General features: G+C 42.3%; 1 long non-coding RNA gene across 1 annotated transcript; it reads left to right on the top strand.

Moving 5' to 3' along the window:
* The first annotated feature begins 879 nt into the window (after positions 1-879).
* On the top strand, positions 880-22,120 carry LOC143157376 (uncharacterized). The gene is made up of 3 exons (XR_012994772.1): positions 880-957; positions 19,513-19,588; positions 22,037-22,120. It is a non-coding gene; the product is annotated as an uncharacterized LOC143157376 (long non-coding RNA).
* The last annotated feature ends 431 nt before the right edge of the window (positions 22,121-22,551 follow it).

Raw genomic sequence — 22,551 nt, 5'->3', positions numbered from 1 at the left:
AGTGTGAGATAACACTGCAGTGCTGCTAGAAAGACTCTTAGCTCACATCCTCAGTTTTGCAATTCAAAACGGTTCAACTGGAACCTAGGAACAGGAGATGTTTCCATTCAGATTTAGATTTTACCATTCATTAATCATGTTTCAATGTAGATAACAAGGAAGAAGCAACTGATTTTGTTCTAATTTAAAAGTTTGGGGTAGGAACACTGAACACTGATTTCTTGAATTAGTATTCTTCCAGGGTGATAACATAATCAAAAATAATGTAATAATACCTGCCTTAGATTAGATGTGTTATAAAAAGAATTAGTAAAGGGATTTATCTTTGTATCCCGACCCTCAAAAAACTGACATCTTACATGGACACAGAAATGTTCGTATTCAGAAGCGCAAAGGGACCACTAACTTTCCAAGCCACTGAACAACTTCAAACAGCTGCCTTTAAAAATAAAAATCCTTTCACACACTGAATATGAAATCGTTGCCCAAAACACCCCAGATTTCCATACAGTAAGTTATCCAGTGGCTCTAATATTTTATCAGTGATGTCCTGCAATACATCTGTATACAGCAGTTTTTTATAAAAAAGGGGGGGGAAAAGGCATCAGAGAAGACCTCTTCACTAAAAAGAAGAGTTTGATATAAGCTTTTTCTATTTTTTCCTATAAGATTTTGTATTTCACAGTCTCCACTCTCCTGTTTAAGAATCTGAAAATAGGCATTTTCTGGTTTACACTGAAACATGGGAGTCTTAAATATCTCTTCAGCTGCTTCCTAGTGTTTGTTCCACAGGAAGGGAGTTAGTTCGTAGCATAGTGTGCTTTGTTGTATCTGCATCAGCAAAGCAGATAAGCTCAGCCTCTCTTCATCTAGAAAAGAGGCAGAGGAAGAGCAGCAGGAGACAGTGCGGTACTTAAGGATTATTGTGAAGGTTTCAGGGAACAAGGCAACTGTCAGGTAAGCAGAAAAGGTCCTCTGCTCTTTATGTGCCCGTGCTGCTTCCCAAACTCCTCAACTGTGTGTAAGCACTTTCTCTGAAATAGCTTATTTTTGGTTCCCAGCTGTGGTAAGTATTTCTCATAGCGAACTGAAATTTTCCTAAATTCTATTATTATTATTCCTGCTTAGCACTTAAATTCTTATCCTGGCACTGAAATGCTCTGTCTTGGGTATGTTAACATACATTTGAGCACCGGGTATTCCCTTCATGCAGAAGATGGCCCATCTCCAGCAGCTCTACTTGACACGCTTGGGCTGGCATCATATTGAAGGAGCCAGCAGGGCTTTTTGCTGCAAATCTGATGCTCCATGAGATTTGGCTACCTATATACTTTGATTAAACAACAGTTCGTTCCAGAGAGACTTTATCATATGAAAGGGCAGGCTCCTTGTGGGTCCCCGCGTGTTTTTGGCTTTGGCAGATCCCTCCTTGGAATTCAGAGAGGCGGAAGATACTTTTCAGGTTGAAAGGCATCATTTATAGTTTCTTGGGACTTTTCCTGGACTGTCTACATTAGCAATAAGTAGAAGGCCTGCAGCAATAAGACGGATGGCACTAAATCAAAGCGTCTACAAAGCTTCTAAAAGTACGATTCTTCTGTGAGCTTCCCATGAGCACTTTCTCCCCTACCCTCACACTTCTTTTAGCATCTCTGTTCGGGGCTGAGCTTTTGGCACAGTCATTGACACCCAGCTTTGTCGAGTTGCAAATTACAAACTACAAGTGTGGAAATACAAAATTAAAAGCTTGTTTATCACAGAGCTTCTTTGCTAGCATAGGGCACTGAAGCAAGTTGTTCTGTGACAGGAGGGCTAGTGCTTCTCCAGTGTCACAGGGAAAGTGAAATCCATGCCAGGCAGTGCAGTGCATCAGCCCAGGAAGCTGCAGGAGTTTACAAGAAAAACTTCTCTTTTCATAGTTAAAATCCCAGGGACTCTACAAAATCCTTGTGGCGTGGTGTTTAAAATGAGGTACTGCAAGAGTGGCAAATAAAAGTGGGCATGCTCTGCTAATGAGGGCAAATTGTGCCAGCTCTTTACAAAGAATAGCATGTTTCTACCCACATCAAACCAGCTCTGCTTGATAGATGTGGAAAGAGAGAGAAGAGAGGCTATGGCACTGTTTATTCCTTTCTACTCACCTCGGTCTGGCATCTTGTAGAGACTATGGATCATATTGGGTCTGATCTTGTCCTCATTGAAAAATGACAATGATACTTTGTGTGAGAGTTGGATTGCCTAGGGGGAAAATGTCAGTATTCAGATTCTCACCACACACCCAAACATAACATGCTCTCAGATTACATTGCTGTTCACTTTAACAGCTATGATATGAGTGGCAACAATAAGATTGTGGCCTTCATTAGGTTCAGGAGTTAAGAAACTGTCCTGAATGATAACATTTTACAACTACTACTTCAGGGTATTTATATGCAGATTCAGACAGTGCTGCAATGTATGGAAAGTACCTGTTTAGGGGTTTCCAGCTTATAAGAAATTTTGTGGCTGTAATAACATTCAATTAAAGCAGACATTTTTTTCTAGTATTAGGCCTTTTTTCATACGTACTTTCTCTGGTAATTTAATAAAACGTTCCTTACATCCTCGTGTTTAAATTATATTCCCATACAATCTGCATCCATCAGAGTTGATTAGAGTGCAACAGTGCATGCTGTAACTTCCAAAGAGCTGGCGTCTCACACCCTCATTAGCAGAAGTGTATCTAGAAGTTATAAGTGCCTTTCTAAAGATACGTACAACACATCTCCCTGAGACTTACTCACTTCCTGCTTTTCTCCAAAAGCAGCTGAAAGAGGCACTCTGCACCTGCTTTCTCCTTGTGCTGACATCTGTTTCTAAATGAGAAAGGAGGCAATGAATGTTAAGCTGAAGGGACTTATTTTATTTATGGTTGCAAAGATTCTTGGCTTGAAAAATCAGTTCAATTCCAGTGCCTTTCACCTTCCATGCTAAGCAGGGAGACAAAGAGAGCATTCATAGACACAACGCATGAGACACGGGGCAGTCTAATGGCATTAGAACAGTTCAGCGAAGCATTAATGAATTTACAGTGATGACAGCACAACAGTGCTAGGATCTAATCTGCTCTGTGGTAAGTGATTTTCATAAGTAACCTCAAACACAAATAACCAGTCACAACTCTAACTAAAATCTTTTGTTTTCTGACAAAACATAATCAACTATTTATCTTTTGAAACCAGTAGCCATTCCCTTGCTTGCTGTGTCGTTGGTGTTCCTCCAAACCATGTCATATCTCAGACTGTTCTCACCAAGCTCAGATGAGACTTCAGCTATTCCGAGCTTCTGATATTTCAAATACATTTTTGCCAATAATCTATCTCCTGTGCTTCATGCCGCTAGCCTCAGCAGCTGCTTGGAACTGAGATCCAGAAAAAAGCCTTGCACAGAAAAATAGGTGGTATGGTCTTGTCCATAATGCCATACCTTTAATCCAACTTTATATTCACATCCTTTTCTTCACTATCATACCTCCTTGCTGTCACCTATCTGTGCCTACTCATGTATTTGGGTGAGGTGGACATATAAGGCGTTAAATCAGATATCGGCAAGGTTCTTGAGATGAGGAAAGATGTGAGTGCTGGCTGTTTACACAAGATCTTATCCTGCCTCACTGACATCAAAAAGATTATTGCCATTGACTTAAATGAGCATGGTGACGGAGTCAGCAACCTCTGCTAGACTGCCTGTTTCCAGAATCCTAGAGAGGAAGGTGTTGGGCTTGAGGAGATAAATATGTGTGGGAGGTTCTCTTCACATTCTGCCAAGAATGGTCGTCACACATTAGTATCCACAAATTTATTCACAGGATTAGTAATTTCATTGTAGGCATTCCCTCGTAAGGAGAATTGAGTTCTGTACTTGAAGAGAAGCAAAGTAAAAGTACTTCCAGTATTTCTTAAATGTCTGTGTTCTTAAATATATCCCATGACATTTCTCTGAAGAAATAGGTGTTCTTCCAAATGCTATAAAGATACATATTCTAAATCACATTCTCCCTTCCCAGGAAAATGTGAAATGAAACTATACTGGAAACAGGCAAGGAGAACAAAGAGGAGGAAAAGTGGCCATCGCTGTAAGTTTTCGGGGATCTGCCAAATCTCACTGAAGATGGATTTCGGTCACTTAGATGAAGGCAGGCTGGAGTGGGGAAAGGTGACAGTAAGAAGTGGAGATACACTGCAGTCTGTGGTGTTCCTACAGCATGGGTAAATACAATGAAGCTTGCCTTACTTTAGTTTACTCCAGCACTAATACCAGTGAAACCAAGCAGTGTGGGGTGCAGTGCAGACCAGCTAATTGCATAAATACCCAAAGGTCTGGGAAGACTGGTATAGCACAGCAAAAGACTTTGTGATCAGTACCCAAGTCAGCAAGTCCAAAGGTAACTTTCATAGCAGCTAGAGTTTATTAGTACACCAGTAAGAACTCTAACTGCGCTCCAGATGCACTGTAGCAGTTTTCTTACTCAAAGAAAATGTGGCTCTAAGGACATTGTCATGAGAGAGGATCCACAGAAGCAAGGCAGAACAGAAGTGCGTCCACAGAGTTTTATTTACTCCCCAGACTGCTTGTCAATTGATTTCAGTGGGACTTCTCATGTCAGCAGGGATTGCTGGGAGAGGAAGACAAATCTGTCCTTCTTCTATCAGAAATGCTTTGAGAATCAGATTTACAAAAAAAGATTATATAGGATTGATTGCCTTCATTATCCTCATTTTAGTAATATTATTAGCTATAAATCACAGGACAGTTTCATATGGAATTACATTCTTATTAATATCACAACATCCTCATCCCCCCACCAGTTATCATGTTCATTCATCATAAGCTGGAAATCCCAATAAAATTATCTAACTGGAGACTAATAGCATGGCTGAATATTTCCCGCTTCCATATGTTCTGTTAGCTTCTTTTTATCTTTCTTTGTTTTTTAATTTTTTTGTTGTCAAATTGTATTGCAGAGCACAGAATGCTTTTCTGGTCCTTACCATGTCTCATACATTAAAAATGCATTAGAGAAGATATCAACTACCTTGATTTGCTTTAGAATGTTGTCTTTCCCTCATAGCCACTGAAAATAAGACTCATGAATGCATTAATCCTAAACAGAGTAAGTGGTGATTCCTCATTTATTAAAAATGCAGGCCCAAACTTACTATTAAAAGGATGATGTAAAAAAAAAAAAGTATCGTTTTCTCCATATGCTTGCTGTTCAAAATAATTCATTGATGATAATAATCATAACAATAATAGGAAGCTGAAGAAAAAATAAAATTACCTTGTCTAATTCAAACCTGGGAAGAAAATTAGTTTTCCTGAACAACCAAAAACTGCTTTCAGAAGCGGTTTTATCTCTGTGGAATTGGTGCAAAAGTCATGCTGTTACATTTTCCTTCTGTTCAGTACCTAAAAGGCTGGGGGAGATATTTTTTCACACATATTCCCAGCCCTGCTCTATTCCCTTTGTGCTTTGTGGGATCAGCACAAAAGGTCTAGAAAATAGGCTGGAAAAATCAGCTGCGGGTTCTCCTTGAGAGAAAGGCTCCCCAGCTGCTGCAGTGCCAGCACAGCCAGCTGTCCCCCACCAGCAGCTCGCTCCTCCTCTCCAGCACACTGGACAGACCAAGGTCATGATGCTCGCTGTGCTCCTTACCTGGGGGTGGGACAGCCCAGCCCCTAAGGACTGCAGCTGATGAGGAGCAGCAAAGTATCAACCATCTTCCCCAGAATCAGGTGCCAAATGATCCCTGCTGTCTCTCTGTTTGGATGTCAGGATCCTGTGTGCAGCTACACCCCACAGGTTTTTACAGGAATTCTTTCTAATAGAACTTATTAACAGGAGCAAAGCATGATTGTATCCATGCCTGTAACATGGGGCTTCCTACAGAGAAGGAAGCTTTTAATTATATAATTTTTTAAATTATATAAGCAATGATTTCACAGAATGGCTGAGGTTGGAAAGCACCTCTAGAGATCATCTAGTCCAAACGCCCTGCTCAAAGCAAGGTCTTTAGCTGACCTTGCTCAAGATTGCTCAAGGCCATGTCCCGTTGGGTTTTGAGTATCTCCAAGCATGGAGACTCCACCACCTCTCTGGGCAACACGTGCCAGTGTTTAACCACCTCCAGAGTAAAAAAGGCTTTTTATTAATGTTTAAGTGGAATTTCCTGTATTTCAATTGCCCTATTGCCTCTTGTCCTGTCACAGGGCACCACTGAAAAGAGCCTGGTTCCATCCTCTCTACTCTCCTCTATCTGGTCTTTATTCACATTGATGAGATCCTCCTGAGCCTTCTCTTCTGGCTGAACAGTCCCAGCTCTCAGCCTTTCCTCATAGGAGGGATGCTCTAGTCTCTTAATCATCTTCATGTCCCTATGCTGAACTCTCTCCAGTATGTCTATGTCTCTCTTGTACTGGGGAGCCCAGAACTGGACAAAGCACTCCAGGTGTGGCCTCACTAGTGCTGAGTAGAGGAACAGGATCATCTTCCTCAGCCTGCTGGCAACACTCCTCCTAATGCAGTCCAGGAGGCTGTTGGCCTTCTTCATTGCATGGGTGCATTTCTGGCTCATTTTCAACCTGGTGTCCACCAGGACCCTCAGGTCCTTTTTGCTAAAGATGCTCTCCAGCTGGTTGACCCCACCACTTGGTATCTGGGGTTGTTCCTCTCCAGGGGCAGGACTTGGCATTTCCCTTTGTTGAACTTCCTGAGGTTCCTGTCAGCCCATTTCTCCAGCCTGTCAAGGTCCCTCTGGATGGCAGCACAAACATCTGGTGAAGCAGCCACTCCTCCCAGTTTTGTATCATCTGCAAACCTACTAAGGGTGCACTCTGTCCCACCGTCTAGGTAACTTAAGAAGATGTTAAACAGTGTTGGTCCCAGTATCCACCCCCAGTGTACAACTCTGGTGATTCGCCTCCACATTGACTTTGTGTGGCTGATCACAATCCTTTCAGCCCAGCAGTTCAGCCAATTTTCAGTCCAGCTCGCTGTCCTCTTACCTAGTCTGTACTTCGTCAGTTTGCCGGTGAAGACGTTATGGCAGACAGTGTCAAAAACCTTGTTTAACTCAAGATAAACAACATCCACTGCTCTCCCCTCATGCGCCAGACTAGTCATTTTGTCATAGAAGGCTACCAGGTTGGTCAAGAATGATTTCCCCTTCCTAGACCCATGCTGACTACTCCTAGTCACCTCTTGTACTTCATGTGTTTATAAATGGCATCCAGGATTATTTGCTCCATCTCCTCCCCAAGGACTGAGGTGAGACTGACTGGCCTGTAGTCCCTTCTTGAAGAAAGGAGGACTTTATTCCAGTCCTTAGGAAACTTCCCTGATTGCCATGACCTTTCAAAGATTATCGAGAGTGGCCTTGCAGTGACATCGGCCAGCTCCCTCAGCACTTATAGTTGCATCCCATCAGGTCCCATGGACTTGTGTGTGTCCAAGTTGTTTAAGTGTTCCCTAACCTGATCCTTCTCCAACAATGGTAATTCTTCCTTGTTCCAGATGTTCCTGTGGGTCTCAGGGGCCTGGGATTCCTGAAGTTCAGTCTTACCAGTAAAGACCAATAAGAAAAGGGCATTGAGTACATTGGCCTTTTCTGTGTCCTCTGTCACCAGGTCCCCTGACTCATTCAGCAGTTTTCCCTAGTCTCCCTTTTGCTGCCGATGTACCCATAGAAACCTCTTTTGTTGCCCTTCACATCACTCACCAGATTCAACTCCAGGCAGGCTTTAATTTTCCTAATTGGATCCCTGTATCCTTGGGCAGTGTCTCTATATTTCTCCTATATCACCTAACCCTATTTCCACCTCTTGAATGTTTCTTTTTCTATCTTTGAGTTTTGTCAAGAGCTTCTTGTTCATCCATGCAGGCCTCCTGCCACCTTTGCTTGACTTCTGGCATGTGGGGATGGACCACTCTTGAGTGTGGAGGAGGTGATCCTTGAAAATCAGCCAGCTCTCCTGGTCTCTTCCTCTCTTCTTCAAGATGATGTCGCATGGGATTCTTCCAAGCAGGTCCCTGAACAAGCCAATGTTTGCTTTCCTGATATCCAGGGTTATTAACCTGCTCTTTGCCTTCTCTCAGGATCCTGAGCTCCACCATCCCATGGTCAAGGTGGCCAGGGTTGCCCCTGATCTTCACATTTCCAACCAGTTCTTTGTTTGTAAAAATCAGGTCCTGCAGAGCGTCTCCCCTCTTCATCTCCTCAACCACCTGTGTCAGGAAATTGTCATCAGTGCACTCCAGAAAACTCCTGGATTGCTTTTGCCCTGCTGTGTTGCCCCTCCAAAAGATATCAGGGTTATTAAAGGCTCGTGTGAGGACGTGGGCCAGTGAACATGAAATTTCTTCCAGTTGTCTGAAGGAGGCCTGATCTGCTTATTCTACCTGATCAGGCAGTCTGTAGCAGACACCCACACCAATGTCAGTCACGCTGGTCTGCCGGCCAGCCTAGACCCATAAGCTCTCAGCTGGCTCATGGCAGAGCTCCATGCATCCCCGCTTCTCTCTCAAATACAGGGCAACTGTCCCTCCTCACCATCCCATCCCGTCCTTCCCAAAGAGACTGTATCCAGCCATTGCAGCACTCCAGTTGTGTGGGTGGGATTTCTCTATTAATCAGAGATTTCTAAAAATGTAGGCTCCATCTACTGAAGAATTGAAAGATGAGTGTTTTCCTTTTTTAATTTCTTTTCTAAACAATTGGCAACAAACAGAAAGTCCATTACTCAGTACCATTGCGAAGTACATGTGTTATGGTCAAATACGTCCTATGCTGCTGTTAGTTTTGTGACAGAAATGTTTCTATCAAATGGTTCTTATCAACAAAATTAAATAGAAATGATAAATGGCTTGCTAATATTTTTCTGTGAGCCAGTTTTTAAATGGGTCACTTTGTTCTTCTCTTTACTAGCAACCTAAAATAGAAGTTATTATATCAACAGTGGTTTGCACATAATAGAATGTTATCTGAAATTGAGTTTGGTAATGTTTTTCCTTGAAAATTAAGGCTATAGTAGTATAGTTATTGAAAATTATCATAGTTCACTTTTTATTTTTCTATTTAGAAGCAATATTCTTGATAGTAAAAATTGCAGTTGGAGTTCTGACTAGAGAAAATGATCTCTTGGTACAGGCAATAAGGAAAATGAATGTTCATGTTGAGAGCATAGTATTATTGAGGCTTTTTTTCCTTTCGTGGGCCAAATTTTCTGCCAGAATATTTGATGCATTTCCACAGACTTCAGTGGGACTGCACCAATTTATGTTAAAGAGAATACAGGACTTTTTTGTTAAAATTGAACTAAGTTATAAAAATGAGATAGAATTTAAGTAAAGCATTGACAGCATTTTCTTTCACAAATCTTGGTTTTGAGAAGCTATTTACAAAAATCAAACTGTGGTCCATTTCTCCCTGGAGTATCTTGCAGATGTGCAGCTGCAGCTCTTCAACACCAAGGAAAATATGAGCTACCCACGAACACCAGCAAAAAGCCAGGCACATGCAGCCCACCCAAGGCACGCAGGGCCATCCAAGAGTCACCAGCACCTCCAAGGGAGGGGTTTTTTACACGCACTGTGAAACACTCTGGGAAAATGGGAATTCAGATGTGCACAGGGTGCAAGTTGCTCAGCCCAGCTCAGATTTGTGCATTACTGCAGTGCTGGTGAGGATTGTGTTCAGGCAATGCCACATGCGGCTGTAGAGAATTCCTTCTCAGAGAACAGATTTCCCCACTATCATGTAAGCAGCTTCTGCTCCCACTCAGCTCTCAGTTCAGGATTAAAGGGCATCTCAGGGCTCCACTTCAGTGGCTTAAGTTAAAGTAGGGCTAGAATGGTCAAAATCATTTGCAACCCTTAAAAACATAATAAGGGAAAATAAAGAGGTCTTTCCACCACCTGCTGAGGAGAAGGGAAGCGCAGGAGAGAACAGACTCGAGTAGAAGGTCCTGACTACACCAGGCACCATGCGTTAGACACTGGGGATTTCTTCAGAGAGGTGAACTTCACTTGCACTGAGATCAGTGAAAACCTGCGCATTCAATCTGTTTCTCATAAAAAAAAACCCTCTTGAGTCTCTCCAGCGTGCAAGTCAGAACTGTCTGAAAGTCACAGGGAAATGAAGGGCTGAAAGGCTAAGAATTTCATGCTTCTTTTTCTTTTTATATACTCTTTATCCCCGCAGATCCTATGGGAAGCATAGGACTACAGCACAGGGACAGCCAGAAAGATTCAGGGCTGTTAAATTAGTAGCTTGTTTAAATCCCAAGGTAAACTAGTTGTGCTAAATTAATCTATGAACCCTCACATTAGATCTAGAGCCTCTGAGCAGTACAGATATTTTGAGATGATCTAATTGTGGCTGGAGAGAAGGGAGAATACGGGCACGAGTAATGCTACACTGTGTGCCGCAGTGGGGTTAGCACACAGCGCAGTGCAAAAAGCTGACACGGGCAACACAGCCAGAACACCAGGGATCAAAGATGTCTAGGCATTTCTGAAAATTAATTGCTGGAATAATGGTGGGATAGCAGGTTTGAAATGCTTGCTAGGAAACTGAGGAAGATGTGCAAAGCAAAAGTAGGAGTTTCTGGAAGTGGTGGAGGGATTGGAAAGAGCAGGGAAGGCTACTGCTGCCAATTAATAGATTAATATATGGGATCTGTCTCTCATGGGAGTTTTTCCAGCTCTTAAGCAGGAATCAGAGGCCCCCCAGCTAGCTTTGTTTTCTAAACTCAGGCAGGACCAGTTAACTGGAGTGAATTAGAGGATGCAGGGACTACCATCTTTAACATCGTATTGGCAAGCAGGGGACAGGTCTTGACAAATCACAGGTGAAGGCTGCTCCGTGGAGCCAAGCGAGAGCAGTGTTCGGGGTAACCCAAGGCTCCATCTGGCAGACGCTGTGGGGCAGAAGCACTACATCCATCCCCACTCCACACCTAGCCTAACATCAGCACTGTGAAAGCACATGCAAATTGTCATAGTATTGTCAATTTAATCGCTACAACCTAACAAGAAGGGAATAGAGAAGACTTCCAATGTCCTGCTGGTAAATGTGGAATTTGTAGCATATTGGTATATCCACCTTTGTTGGGTGGATGACATTTATGCACTGAAATGGACTTTTTTATAAAATTCTTGAGATCACACTTTTGTTTTTACCCCTCTGCATGGATGGTGGAAAATATTTTTTAAACATTATGCTGCAGACAGAAAATAAAATAAATAAGCATTTTGCAGTTTGTGACTCCTCCAAGATGTGATTGATAGTTGTCCCATTGCTGCGGGTCAACCTCTGCCATAGAAAACTCCAGATAATCTTCAGCTGCATTTCCTAAACCATTAATAGGATGGACAAGGCTAAGATAACAATGCACGATTTATTTCCCAAAAGCAGCTGACAGGAGGAAATGGAAACCAAATGAATTAACTCATTAGAACAGTCCGGCACATTTGGAAATTCAAAACAGACTGCCTGGAATGATTTAAATCTAGCACCGAGGTTAATGTCAGTCCCTTGCTTAGGCGTGTCAGTGTTGTAATCTAGTGCTCCAGTTTTAGAAGGGTTGATGGGTGCACACCCTGGGGCTTGCATGTTAGGGTGAGCCTGGACTTAATTAATTACATGACTAGAATACCACCTATCATGGCCACACACAGGTTGTGCAAGGGCTACATTCACATGTATGGACACACACACAACACACAGACATAACATTTTCTAATATAAAGAAAAATTTCTATTATTTGCTTGTTGAGAGGCATTATTAAAAATAGTAGGTATCTTATAGGCTGTAAATACATTCTGTCTTTAAGAAGCTGCATCTATATCCAGGGCAAAAACTTGGTAATCATCTCAAGGGAGCAAGGTTTTTCTCATGCCTGATTTATAACCAACAGACAATTTCTCAGAAATTGGGTTCCACATGTGTAGCACAAAGATTACTTTGCAAAGAGACAACTGGCAGCCAAAGAAGTTCAGGGTATTTTCTTCACATATACATGTCAAAGGCGTGAAAGCACTTTTCATTTAAAAAAAAAAAAAATCTAACACAAGACCTTGTTAAATCACTGTATCTGAAAATGGCTCAAACTTGATTAGTGTGTGCAGATAATGGGGACTAGGCAACACCATAAAAATGGTCCTGTTGATGGGTATCTGAGGAGTCCACATACATGGTCTATGACCAGCAGCCGTAAAAAGCTCTTTGCGTTCCTTTTGGTACAGGAATCACTTGGAACAAGGGTCATCCCAAAACAAAAGCAATTTAAGCAGCCGATCTGAGAGGAAGATGAGGAAGGAAGGAAGAAGACTTATTTCATCTTCTGCACTGCCAATCATTTTTACATCATCCCAGATTATGCAATATACTGTGGCAGGGACTGTGAAACACACACACACTCTTAACCTTTTTCATTATGCACAAAAGGCTTTAGTGGAGCCCCAAGCCACAGCACTTCTGAAATCAAACATGTTGGTGTTTTGTGGAAGCTATCTTGGAAATTCTTGCAGAACAGATGTGTGATCCCAACTCAAGGCAAGCTCCATGCAACCTGCCAGCTCTGCATACAAATTGAGAGTCCAAATCAGATACAATCCTCTTCCTTTATTTTGTCTGGCTTAAAAAAGCTCTCTGAGATCAACCTCATCCATGCAAATGTCCCAAAGAGAAATGGTAGATTTAGCTGACAGATGCATAAAATCTCATGCTGTCACAGAATTCCCCAGTGTCTACTCAGCACCAGATGTCAAAGAATGCGAATCTGCAGCTGGGTCTGGTGTTCCTTTGTGCTCCAAATTCTCTTCTTCACAGCTGTTGTTTTCCACTTCCATGTACATAGAGCCAAATTTTCAGAAGCAGGAGATAGACCGTGGCTCCCTATATTGATGTGAATATACCTGTTTCTTTATTTGCCTGGAAAACGCCTGTTTGAGTTGAATAAATGTATTTGTGAGGGCATATTTGAGTACGTTCACCCGCCAGTGTTGAAAACAACCTTGCTCATCTTTCAAACACAATCTCTTTTCAACAAGTTCTCTGGAACTGGAGCTGTCTTTCCAAATACCTGTTTGGAGGTACAGAACAGGATTTTCATCCTTGCTTAGGCCTCCTGGGCACTGTGGAAATAATAATCGTAACCACAGTAGTACGAAACAAAAGGCATGTAATCATGAGGAACTGCAGAGCAGTGTTTCTTCAGTTACCTGGGGGGACCTTTGCTGGCCATCCTCTGTGCCCCTCAGGAAAGGAAGCTCTAGCCTGGCACTTTAATGACTGTTCTTAACTTTTGTTCTCCCTTGTGTAGACATTACCAGCCTGCACAGTTTTTGAAATACAGCCAGTGAGTGCCAATAAAATAATATGTCTGCAAGAGCTGAATTGATGTGAGTTTTTCCTTTTTTTTTTCTATCTAAATGGGTGGAAAATTTGAAACAACAGGTAAGGGTGACTACAACACTCCACGTTTGTTTTCCTGAGCTTCCTTTAAATTAATTCAGATTTCCAAGGTTCATCTCCAGTGGCCTCGAGTGTAGTTTAGATTTTATTTTCTTAAATAAAGATAAAATGCATATGGAGATCTTTTCTTTCCCCTTACTTATGTAATGATCTTCAATTCACTGAGTTCTCAGTTGTACAGGTAGTAATCATAATCTAACCAAATATTTGTTTTCTTACACCTCTGATTTTCAGCCAAACTTGAGAAAGCTGGTTTCACCTAGGGCTGAGACACATTACTGTGTTTAAAAGCGATGAGTATTACATGATGGAAAAGTACTCAAAACACAAGTTTAAATTTAAATAAAAAGTCCAAATCGGACAATTGCATATAAATACCTGATTTTTAAGGAAAGCATAGCATGCACTTTACCATTGCAACATGCCTTATAGCAGAGTCCATTAATTTCCCAGAACGTTTGTCTTTTCCCAAACTGTTTTTATTGCCTTCAGCTAGATGGGGATATTTTTGTCTTGGTTTTATGCCCCTGAATGTTTCAATGCCTATGCCAAATGCAACTCACCTAACAGCACTGTCTCCCCAACTTCACTGAGACTTAAGGTGGTAAACCCATGCTATGAATAGCTATGTTGTACAGGTTTCTCATCCAGTGCCTGTAAACAGTATAGACCAGCCTCACTAGAATTACCATACACTTCTTTAAGTCTTGACCTGGCTTGCATGCAGCTACCCCAGTTCTTTCCACAGCATTGCTACCCAGTACCTCCAGCTCTGGCCCTAGGGCAAGCCCAGCCAGGTCGGGTACCTGCATCTGCTATATGAATCTTCACATTGCCAATAAGAATGAATCAGATAAACAAATCTGGCCACAAAATACTGAAGGATTGACTCCTTCTAATGTTGCATAAGCTAATGACAGAGTCCTATTTTTGCCATGAAATGTTTTAACATAACTTGAATGATAGCTATGAAATGTGGAAGTGGAACAGAGGTTTAGTGAGAGTCCCCAGCTATTTCTGTATTTACTAACTGTGGCTATAAGACAGAGCAATGGTAATGAAAATGTTAAGTAGTAAAGGCACTTTTGGGCAGTCTAGCAGTGTTTATTACTACTATTACTATATACATATCCACAATAACCATTTTTCAAAGTAGGCAATAGTAACAATTTAGGAAAGCAGTGATTTAAGATAAAAGTGGTGTTTGCTGGTTTTACAGTAAGCAATCACAGAGCTATCCACCCATCAGATAAGAAGAAAGGAGGGAAAAGAGTTTAAAATATTTTGTTTGAAGTGATATGACCTGGCACAAATAGCCTCGGTAACATTTTAAGATAAAATAGTCCAAGCATCAGGTATAGAAACATAGAATCATTAAGGTTGGAAAAGACCTCTAAGATCATCGAGTCCAACCGTCAGCCCAACACCACCATGCCCACTAAACCATGTCCCTAATGATGGTGACTCAACCACTTCCCTGGGCAGCCTGTTCCAATGTTTAACCACTCTTTCAGTAAAGAAATTTTTCCTCATGTCCAATCTAAACCTCCCCTGGCGCAACTTGAGGCCATTTCCTCTCGTCCTATCACTAGGAGGTACTCTTACTTGGGAGAAGAGACTGACACCCACCTCACTACAACCTCCTTTCAGGTAGTTGTAGAGAGCGATGAGGTCTCCCCTCAGCCTCCTCTTCTCCAGACTAAACAGTCCCAGTTCCCTCAGCCGCTCCTCATAAGACTTGTTCTCCAGACCCCTCACCAGCCTCGTTGCCCTTCTCTGGACACGCTCCAGCACCTCAACGTCCTTCTTGTAGTGAGGGGCCCAAAACTGAACACAGTAGTCGAGGTGCGGCCTCACCAGTGCCGAGTACAGGGGCACGATCACTTCCCTACTCCTGCTGGCCACACTATTTCTGATACAGGCCAGGATGCCATTGGCCTTCTTGGCCGCCTGGGCACACTGCCGGCTCATGTTCAGCCAGCTATCAACCAACACTCCCAGGTCCTTTTCTGCCGGGCAGCTTTCCAGCCACTCTTCCCCAAGCCTGTAGCGCTGCATGGGGTTGTTGTGGCCGAAGTGCAGGACCCGGCACTTGTCCTTGTTGAACCTCATACAGTTGGCCTGGGCCCATCCATACAGCCTGTCCAGGTCCCTCTGCAGAGCCTTCCTACCCTCGAGCAGATCAACACTCCCACCCAACTTGGTGTCGTCTGCAAACTTACTGAGGGTGCACTCAGTCCCCTCATCCAGATCATTGATAAAGATATTGAACAAGACCGGCCCCAAAACTGAGCCCTGGGGAACACCGCTTGTGACCGGCCGCCAACTGGATTGAACTCCATTCACCACAACTCTCTGGGCCCGGCCGTCCAGCCAGTTTTTGACCCAGTGCAGAGTCCACCTGTCTAAGCCGTGAGCCGCCAGCTTCTCGAGGAGAATGCTGTGGGAGACGGTGTCAAAGGCCTTGCTGAAGTCCAGGTAGACCACATCCACAGCCTTTCCCTCATCCACTAGGCAGGTCACCTGGTCATAGAAGGAGATCAGGATGGTCAAGCACGACCTGCCTCTCATGAACCCGTGCTGGCTGGGCCTGATCCCCTGGTTGTCCCGCTCATGCCTTGAGAGCGCCCTCAAGATGAACCGCTCTATAATCTTCCCTGGCACCGAGGTCAGGCTGACAGGCCTGTAGTTCCCCAGATCCTCCTTCCGGCCCTTCTTGTAGATGGGTGTCACATTGACAAGCCTCCAGTCGCCCGGGACCTCCCCCGTTAACCAGGACTGCTGATAAATGATGGAGAGTGGCTTGGCGAGCACCTCCGCCAGCTCCCTCAGCACTCTCAGGTGGATCCCATCCGGCCCCATAGACTTGTGAGCATCCAGGTGGCGTAGCAGGTCGTTGACTGCTTCCTCTTGGATTATGGGGGGTTCATCCTGCTCGCCATCCCTGTCTTCCAGCTCAGGGGGCTGAGTACCCTGAGGATAACTGGTCTGCCTGTTAAAGACTGAGGCAAAGAAGGCATTAAGTACCTCAGCCTTTTCCTCATCCTCGGTGACAATGTTCCCCCCCGCATCCAATAAAGGATGATTCTCCTTGGCTCTCTTCTTGTCATTAATATATTGGTAAAAACATTGTCTTTAACGACAGCGGCCAGATTGCGTTCTAGCTGGGCTTTTGCCTTTCTCATTTCCTCTCTGCATGACCTAACGAGATCCCTGTACTCTTCTTGAGTCGCCTGCCCCTTCTTCCACAAGTGGTAGATTCTTCTTCACCAAGAATCGAGAATTCTTTTATTTCATGGTCGCTAAGCCCAAGACGGCCTCCGACCACCACATCTCCCACCAGTCCTTCTCTGTTAGTAAACAGCAGGTCGAGCGAGGCACCTCCCCTGGTAGGCTCACTTACCAGCTGTGTCAGGAAGTCTGTCCACACACTCCAGGAACCTCCTAGACTGCTTCCTCTCTGCCGTGTTGTATTTCCAGCAGACGTCCAGGAAGTTGAAGTCGCCCACGAGAATAAGGGCTCGCGATTGAGAGACTTCTGCCAGCCGCTTGTAGAACGCTTCATCCGCCCCTTCATCCTGGTTGGGTGGTCTATAACAGACTCCCAGCAGGATATCTGCCTCGTTGGCCTTCCCCCTCATCCTTACCCATAAACACTCGACTGTATCATCATCACAATCGTTGAGCTCTAGACAATCAAAACACTCCCTAACATACAGGGCCACCCCACCGCCTCTCCTTCCTCGCCTGTCCCTTCTGAAGAGTCTATAGCCATCCATTGCAGCACTCCAGTCGTGAGAGTCACTCCACCATGTTTCTGTGATGGCGACTAAATCATATCTATCCCGCTGCACAATGGCTTCCAGCTCCTCCTGTTTGCCGCCCATGCTGCGTGCATTGGTGTAGATGCACTTGAGCTGGGCTATCGATTTCGCCCCCGGCATTGGCATGCCACCCCTAGGCTCATCTCTAGTGAGCCTGGTTTTATCCCCTTCCCCCTTCGAACCTAGTTTAAAGCCCTCTCAGTGAGCCCCGCCAATTCATGAGCGATGATCCTTTTCCCCCTGTGAGACAGCTGGACTCCATCTGTCGCCAGCAGGCCCGTACATGTTCTTCAAATCATAAGGGGAAGTTGTGACAAGTTCAGCCTGATCTGCCCAAGCAAAGGAGCTAGTGCCTGGGGTGACAGACTTTTATTGAATTCTGAGTTCCTGAAGTTAATCCTGCCTATTTTCACAAGTATCACCAGGTTGTATTTACTAATTTATTTGACTTCAAATATTTTCTAGTGATAATATCCTAATGAAGTGTTTTATACAGTAATTAAAAATGTATTTACCAAGTTACATTTTTAGGTTAGTGACTGTTTTCCCGAAAGAATGGAAGGGAATTGCTACCAAGGCAAAAGTAAATATTTCTGAAATTGATAAAGAAATACATGTTCAGAAGTTTAAAAAAATGACTATCCAGAGGTGACATTTAAATGTGATAGTTTGTAAAAGGAATGTTAAAAATGTTGAACAAATACTAAAGAAAGAGGAAGCACTGAGGAAGGTAGGGAAGTCAGGGAGATTATCAAGTGGTCTGCACCATGAAAAATACATTAAATCCAAGACTACAAGATGTTGAGACCCAAGCTGTGAGAAGTCAGCAGGAAAACAAAGTGCTAATTGTGCCTAGAGTAATGCACAAGAGGTGCACAAGGAGGGGATTTAAAATCCTGCCTGCGGTTGTGTTTGGAAGGTTTGGGGGAAGTGTCGTTCTGAGGCAAGCAGGCAGGTGGGCAGCTGTTGCATAAAAAGTAACTGTGGGGAAAGCAATGTCACCTATAAAAATCATTGGAAAAGAGGGTTAGAAGTTTCTTCCATTGCAAAGGCTTTCATTCACAGGAGACAAATAAAGGACATTTGTGCAGTATGAAGCAGTCTGTCAAAGCCTGCCCCTTACCCCCCATGCAACAAACATCACTTCTGTTAGAAAGGAAACGTACATTTTCAGCCAGCGTCGCTCTCCGGGAGTCAATATGCTGCTGGAGATGGCTACCTCTGTGGAGCACACCGAGCCCCGGCAGGCCCTGCGTGAGAAACAGGGCTTGAGCACGACAGCCAGGCTGTGGAGAATCAGGCTGCAAGGAACAACCATCACTGCTCGTTCAATGCTCACTGTATAAAAGCAGATACCTTTGGATTAATTATATTGTATGCCTGCTTTATGTTCATTATCATGGAAATTTATCTCAGAAGCAATGCCTTCTGCCTGGAAAATAAATGTTTCTACTTTGCTTCATTGCCTAATAACTGGAGGAGTCCATTATCTTGGGAAAATGTTTTTTCCATTTACACTGACTCTTAAATATTTTATGATCATTTTCCTTTCTAGCTTTCACAGTAAATAAAACAAATACATGACAGACACAAGATGTTAAATAGTCACCAATGTATATAATTTAGTGTATACATTGAATCCTCACCTATTTTCATCCTGACTGTCTATAAATTGTACTGTACACTATACTGCTGCCTTCAATTATTTTCATTTACTTTAGACTGTTAGTGCTTAGTCCAACTACCATTCACTCTCTATGTTATAAGTACTTCATGGTGGGCTTCAGGAGGTACAGCTTTTAAATGATGTAGCTCTGGGATTTGGATCCTAGTGTTTGAAAGGCATCTAATTATTACTTCTCTTCTGTGAGGATTGCTGCAGTGACATTTCAGCATAGTACCTCTGCCACTAACTCACTTTCAGTTAGTTTAGAATCAAACATTATTTTTATCAGTCTGAAAAAGATGGTAGAAGACTTTTTTTAATGATCAAATGTAATACATTCTGTAGTTCTGCACATACAGCCAAAATAGCTCGCATAATCCAGCTACATTGGTTGAAAGCAGAGAGGAGGGGGGGACTCAAAGGCATCTTAGGGGTGCACTGATTGAACACATCCCTGAAAACTTATTTCTATAGCACTGTCTTGTTTTGCCTCCTCTCTGTTTTCAGGAATCCTGATGAAAGAAGAATGGCAGTAAGATCACCTGCTTTCACTTGCATGTATTGGCTGCATGGAAATGTCCAGGTATGTACAGGGAAACTGAGCCAAGATCTCCCTAACGTGGGAACAGACTCTGCTTTCTATACCGAACCGCTCCAGACTGGCTTATAGGTAACAGGCAGTGTCCTTGTTGCGTATGTAAAGCACAATGTGCATGCTTGATGCCATACAAGTAAAAGGATGATCATTATAATAATCACAAATGTTGTGCATTCAATTAAATCAAACAAAAATTTTGTAACATTGTAGGAAAAATACATCTAGGCTTATAATGTAAAATCTTGTTGTAAAATCTGGCTTGGTTTTTTGAGTCTCAAGCTGAAAACACTTTGAAGAGACATGTTTCTCATTTTCTGAAATGGAAAAAAAAGTAGGCCCCTTTCATAAGTTATATCTTGACTACTAAAGCCAAAAAATAATTATTCTCTCTAGAAAACCTCATCCTTTTCCATAAAATCTCTCTCTTCATTTTTCTGGTGCAAAACACATATTGATATTGAACAAAATGTTTCAGGAACTCCTCCAACCTTTGTGAAACGGTTACATATACTATGTGCAGGATATATATGACGTCAATTTTCAAAGGTCAAGATATGAAATATTACGTTATTACAACATATTAACTGTAGCCACTGACTATCACCATCTGTACACCACTGGCTAGGCATCACAGCATTAACATTTTTTCTCTGGAAAAAAGAAAAATACACATCTTGAGAATACACTCTTTTACCAAACTACCTTCTCTGAATCTTGCAAGCTTTAGAAATTTGGTCTGCTTCCAAGGAGTAGTTACAAAAGAGGTGAGATTTAAGGCTGGCATCAGAGCTGGGCAAATAAGCTTTTGTGTAAAGTAAATGAACTCTGGGGGGACTGGAACTAGGGAACTTTGGATAAAATCAGCTAATAAATTCAGCCAGAAACAGGGACTGACTGGGGAGAATAAAAAGGTCACAATACTTTAGTTTCACATTCGCCTTTTAATGGAATTCCTTATTTTGAAAGCATTGACTAATTTGTTATGATAGCTTTTAAACAAAACATTTGACATCATGTTTTTAACCACCACTTTTAATTACTGTTCTTTTATTTTAATAAGTTCGTCAAAAAGTCTTAGCCCAAAATCTTAAAACCGCGTTCTGATCTTTAAATAAAAAAAAAAAAACCCAACTTTGGAAGGCTCCAAAACGGGCTTCCCATAAGCCTCTGGATATATCTATTTCTCCCATTCGTTTAGTTTCTCCTCTGAACAAAAATGTTTGCTCTTCAGATGACTTTCTTACAGTGAAGCATCGGATGTGTAATCTGCTGAGCTGTAGCTTGCACTACAATTGAATTTACTTTTTAGAACATTTTCTGAAATGTGCTTTATAGATATATTCATTTGACCCACATTTTATCTAAAACCCTGGGCCTGTTGTCTCCTATTGGCCAACCCTAGGCCTTCAGAGACACCTTGTCAATAGAGAGCACTACTGCTCAGAAATTTAACTGGAGGTTAAGCTGTTTGAAGGTGGTCCTAGGTTTATCACAACTCCTTACATTGAACTTTCAAAAGTATATATAATATCTAATACAGTACTTGATGTAAGTTTTTTTCTTGGCTGTTTATATCGTTCATTTATGTCTTCACTAAATTAATAGGAATATTGACAGGAATGTTTTCTGAGACTGTTTATTAAACCATCATACTGGGGAATTTTACATCACAAGCACACTTAGTTCTTAAGTCATACCAAGAGGCATGACAGTGATGCTATTACAAAGAGGAATGGAACATATCCAAAATATATATTCAGCAAATACTACAGAATGCTTGTTTTTTGCAAGTCTGGACAGACAAGTAACTCCATTTACAATATTAGAACTTAATTCTCTTTCTATCAAAGAGTGGCAGCTTGCTTTATGACCTACTGCCTTTGCATGTCAACTAAGACATAGTAAATAGTAAACTGAAGCCCCTGAGTGCCAATTGCACCACTTCTCTTCCACATCACCCAGAGATAACATGACTTTATTACCACAGGCTGCCATGACTCATGTTTTAGTTGCTGTACTTTCTCTAGCTAATGTATATCAAAGGTTCACACAATATAACGAACAAGCTCTACTTTGCTAAAGCAGAGAAAACTGTATGGTTTCTGTGTAATGTTGGAAAGATCTGGGAAAAGAGATTCTTTTTGCTGTTGAGTTTGTACATTGAAAACATTTCCACACTGCATTCCAGGGTGAGGCAGTAGTGTTGGCCATAACTTCACTGAAACATTAGTGAAGGAAATATCCTCAAAGTAGTGTAATTTCCTTTCAAATATTTATTTTAGTGTATATCTTTTGTTCTTATTTATAGAAATTAATATGAACCCAGTCTATCACTTTAGATATCCAAAGCAACATATTCCTTAACGCTCCCTTCATCCCATGCCCAGTAATCATCACACAAAGACCAAACCATACTTCATTCCTGCTTTTCAGCCCTTCCTTCAACTCCTGAAAAGGACTAAAGGAGAAGAGAGGCTTTCCAGCATGCCCTGAGGAAGAAAATAATCCAGGATTAAGGTCAGGAGCAATTTCTAAAATTGAGGAGGGCACATGAAAAAACATTTTCCTCCAGCCCCAGAATTCGGATAGGTATAGCTGCAATTTCAGTTCTTCCATAGGTGGGCACTGAGGTACAGTGCTCTGAGTGCTGAGTAAGCAAAAAACGCTTATTTCTTCAGGCCAAATGTTTCTTTAGGAGTGGTGTTTGTTTAGATTGTCCAGGTCACCTGAATAATTGGAGTTCTCTGATACTTCTATTCCTCACCAGGCTAAGAAATATGCAAACTGTAAAGGAAGAGATATTATAACCTTAATATTACTTACTTGCATTATTTATTTGTACCCTATTGCTGTTTGTTGTTTTTATAACCTCAGCTTAATGCAAAAAATACTTTTCAGATAGTATCCATGCAAGCACAATCCCTCTGGCTCATCCAGGTTTTGCTTGA

Source organism: Aptenodytes patagonicus, chromosome 2, assembly GCF_965638725.1.
Source record: "Aptenodytes patagonicus chromosome 2, bAptPat1.pri.cur, whole genome shotgun sequence".
NCBI lineage: Eukaryota > Metazoa > Chordata > Aves > Sphenisciformes > Spheniscidae > Aptenodytes > Aptenodytes patagonicus.
This window is presented reverse-complemented; position numbering and strand designations above follow the sequence as displayed.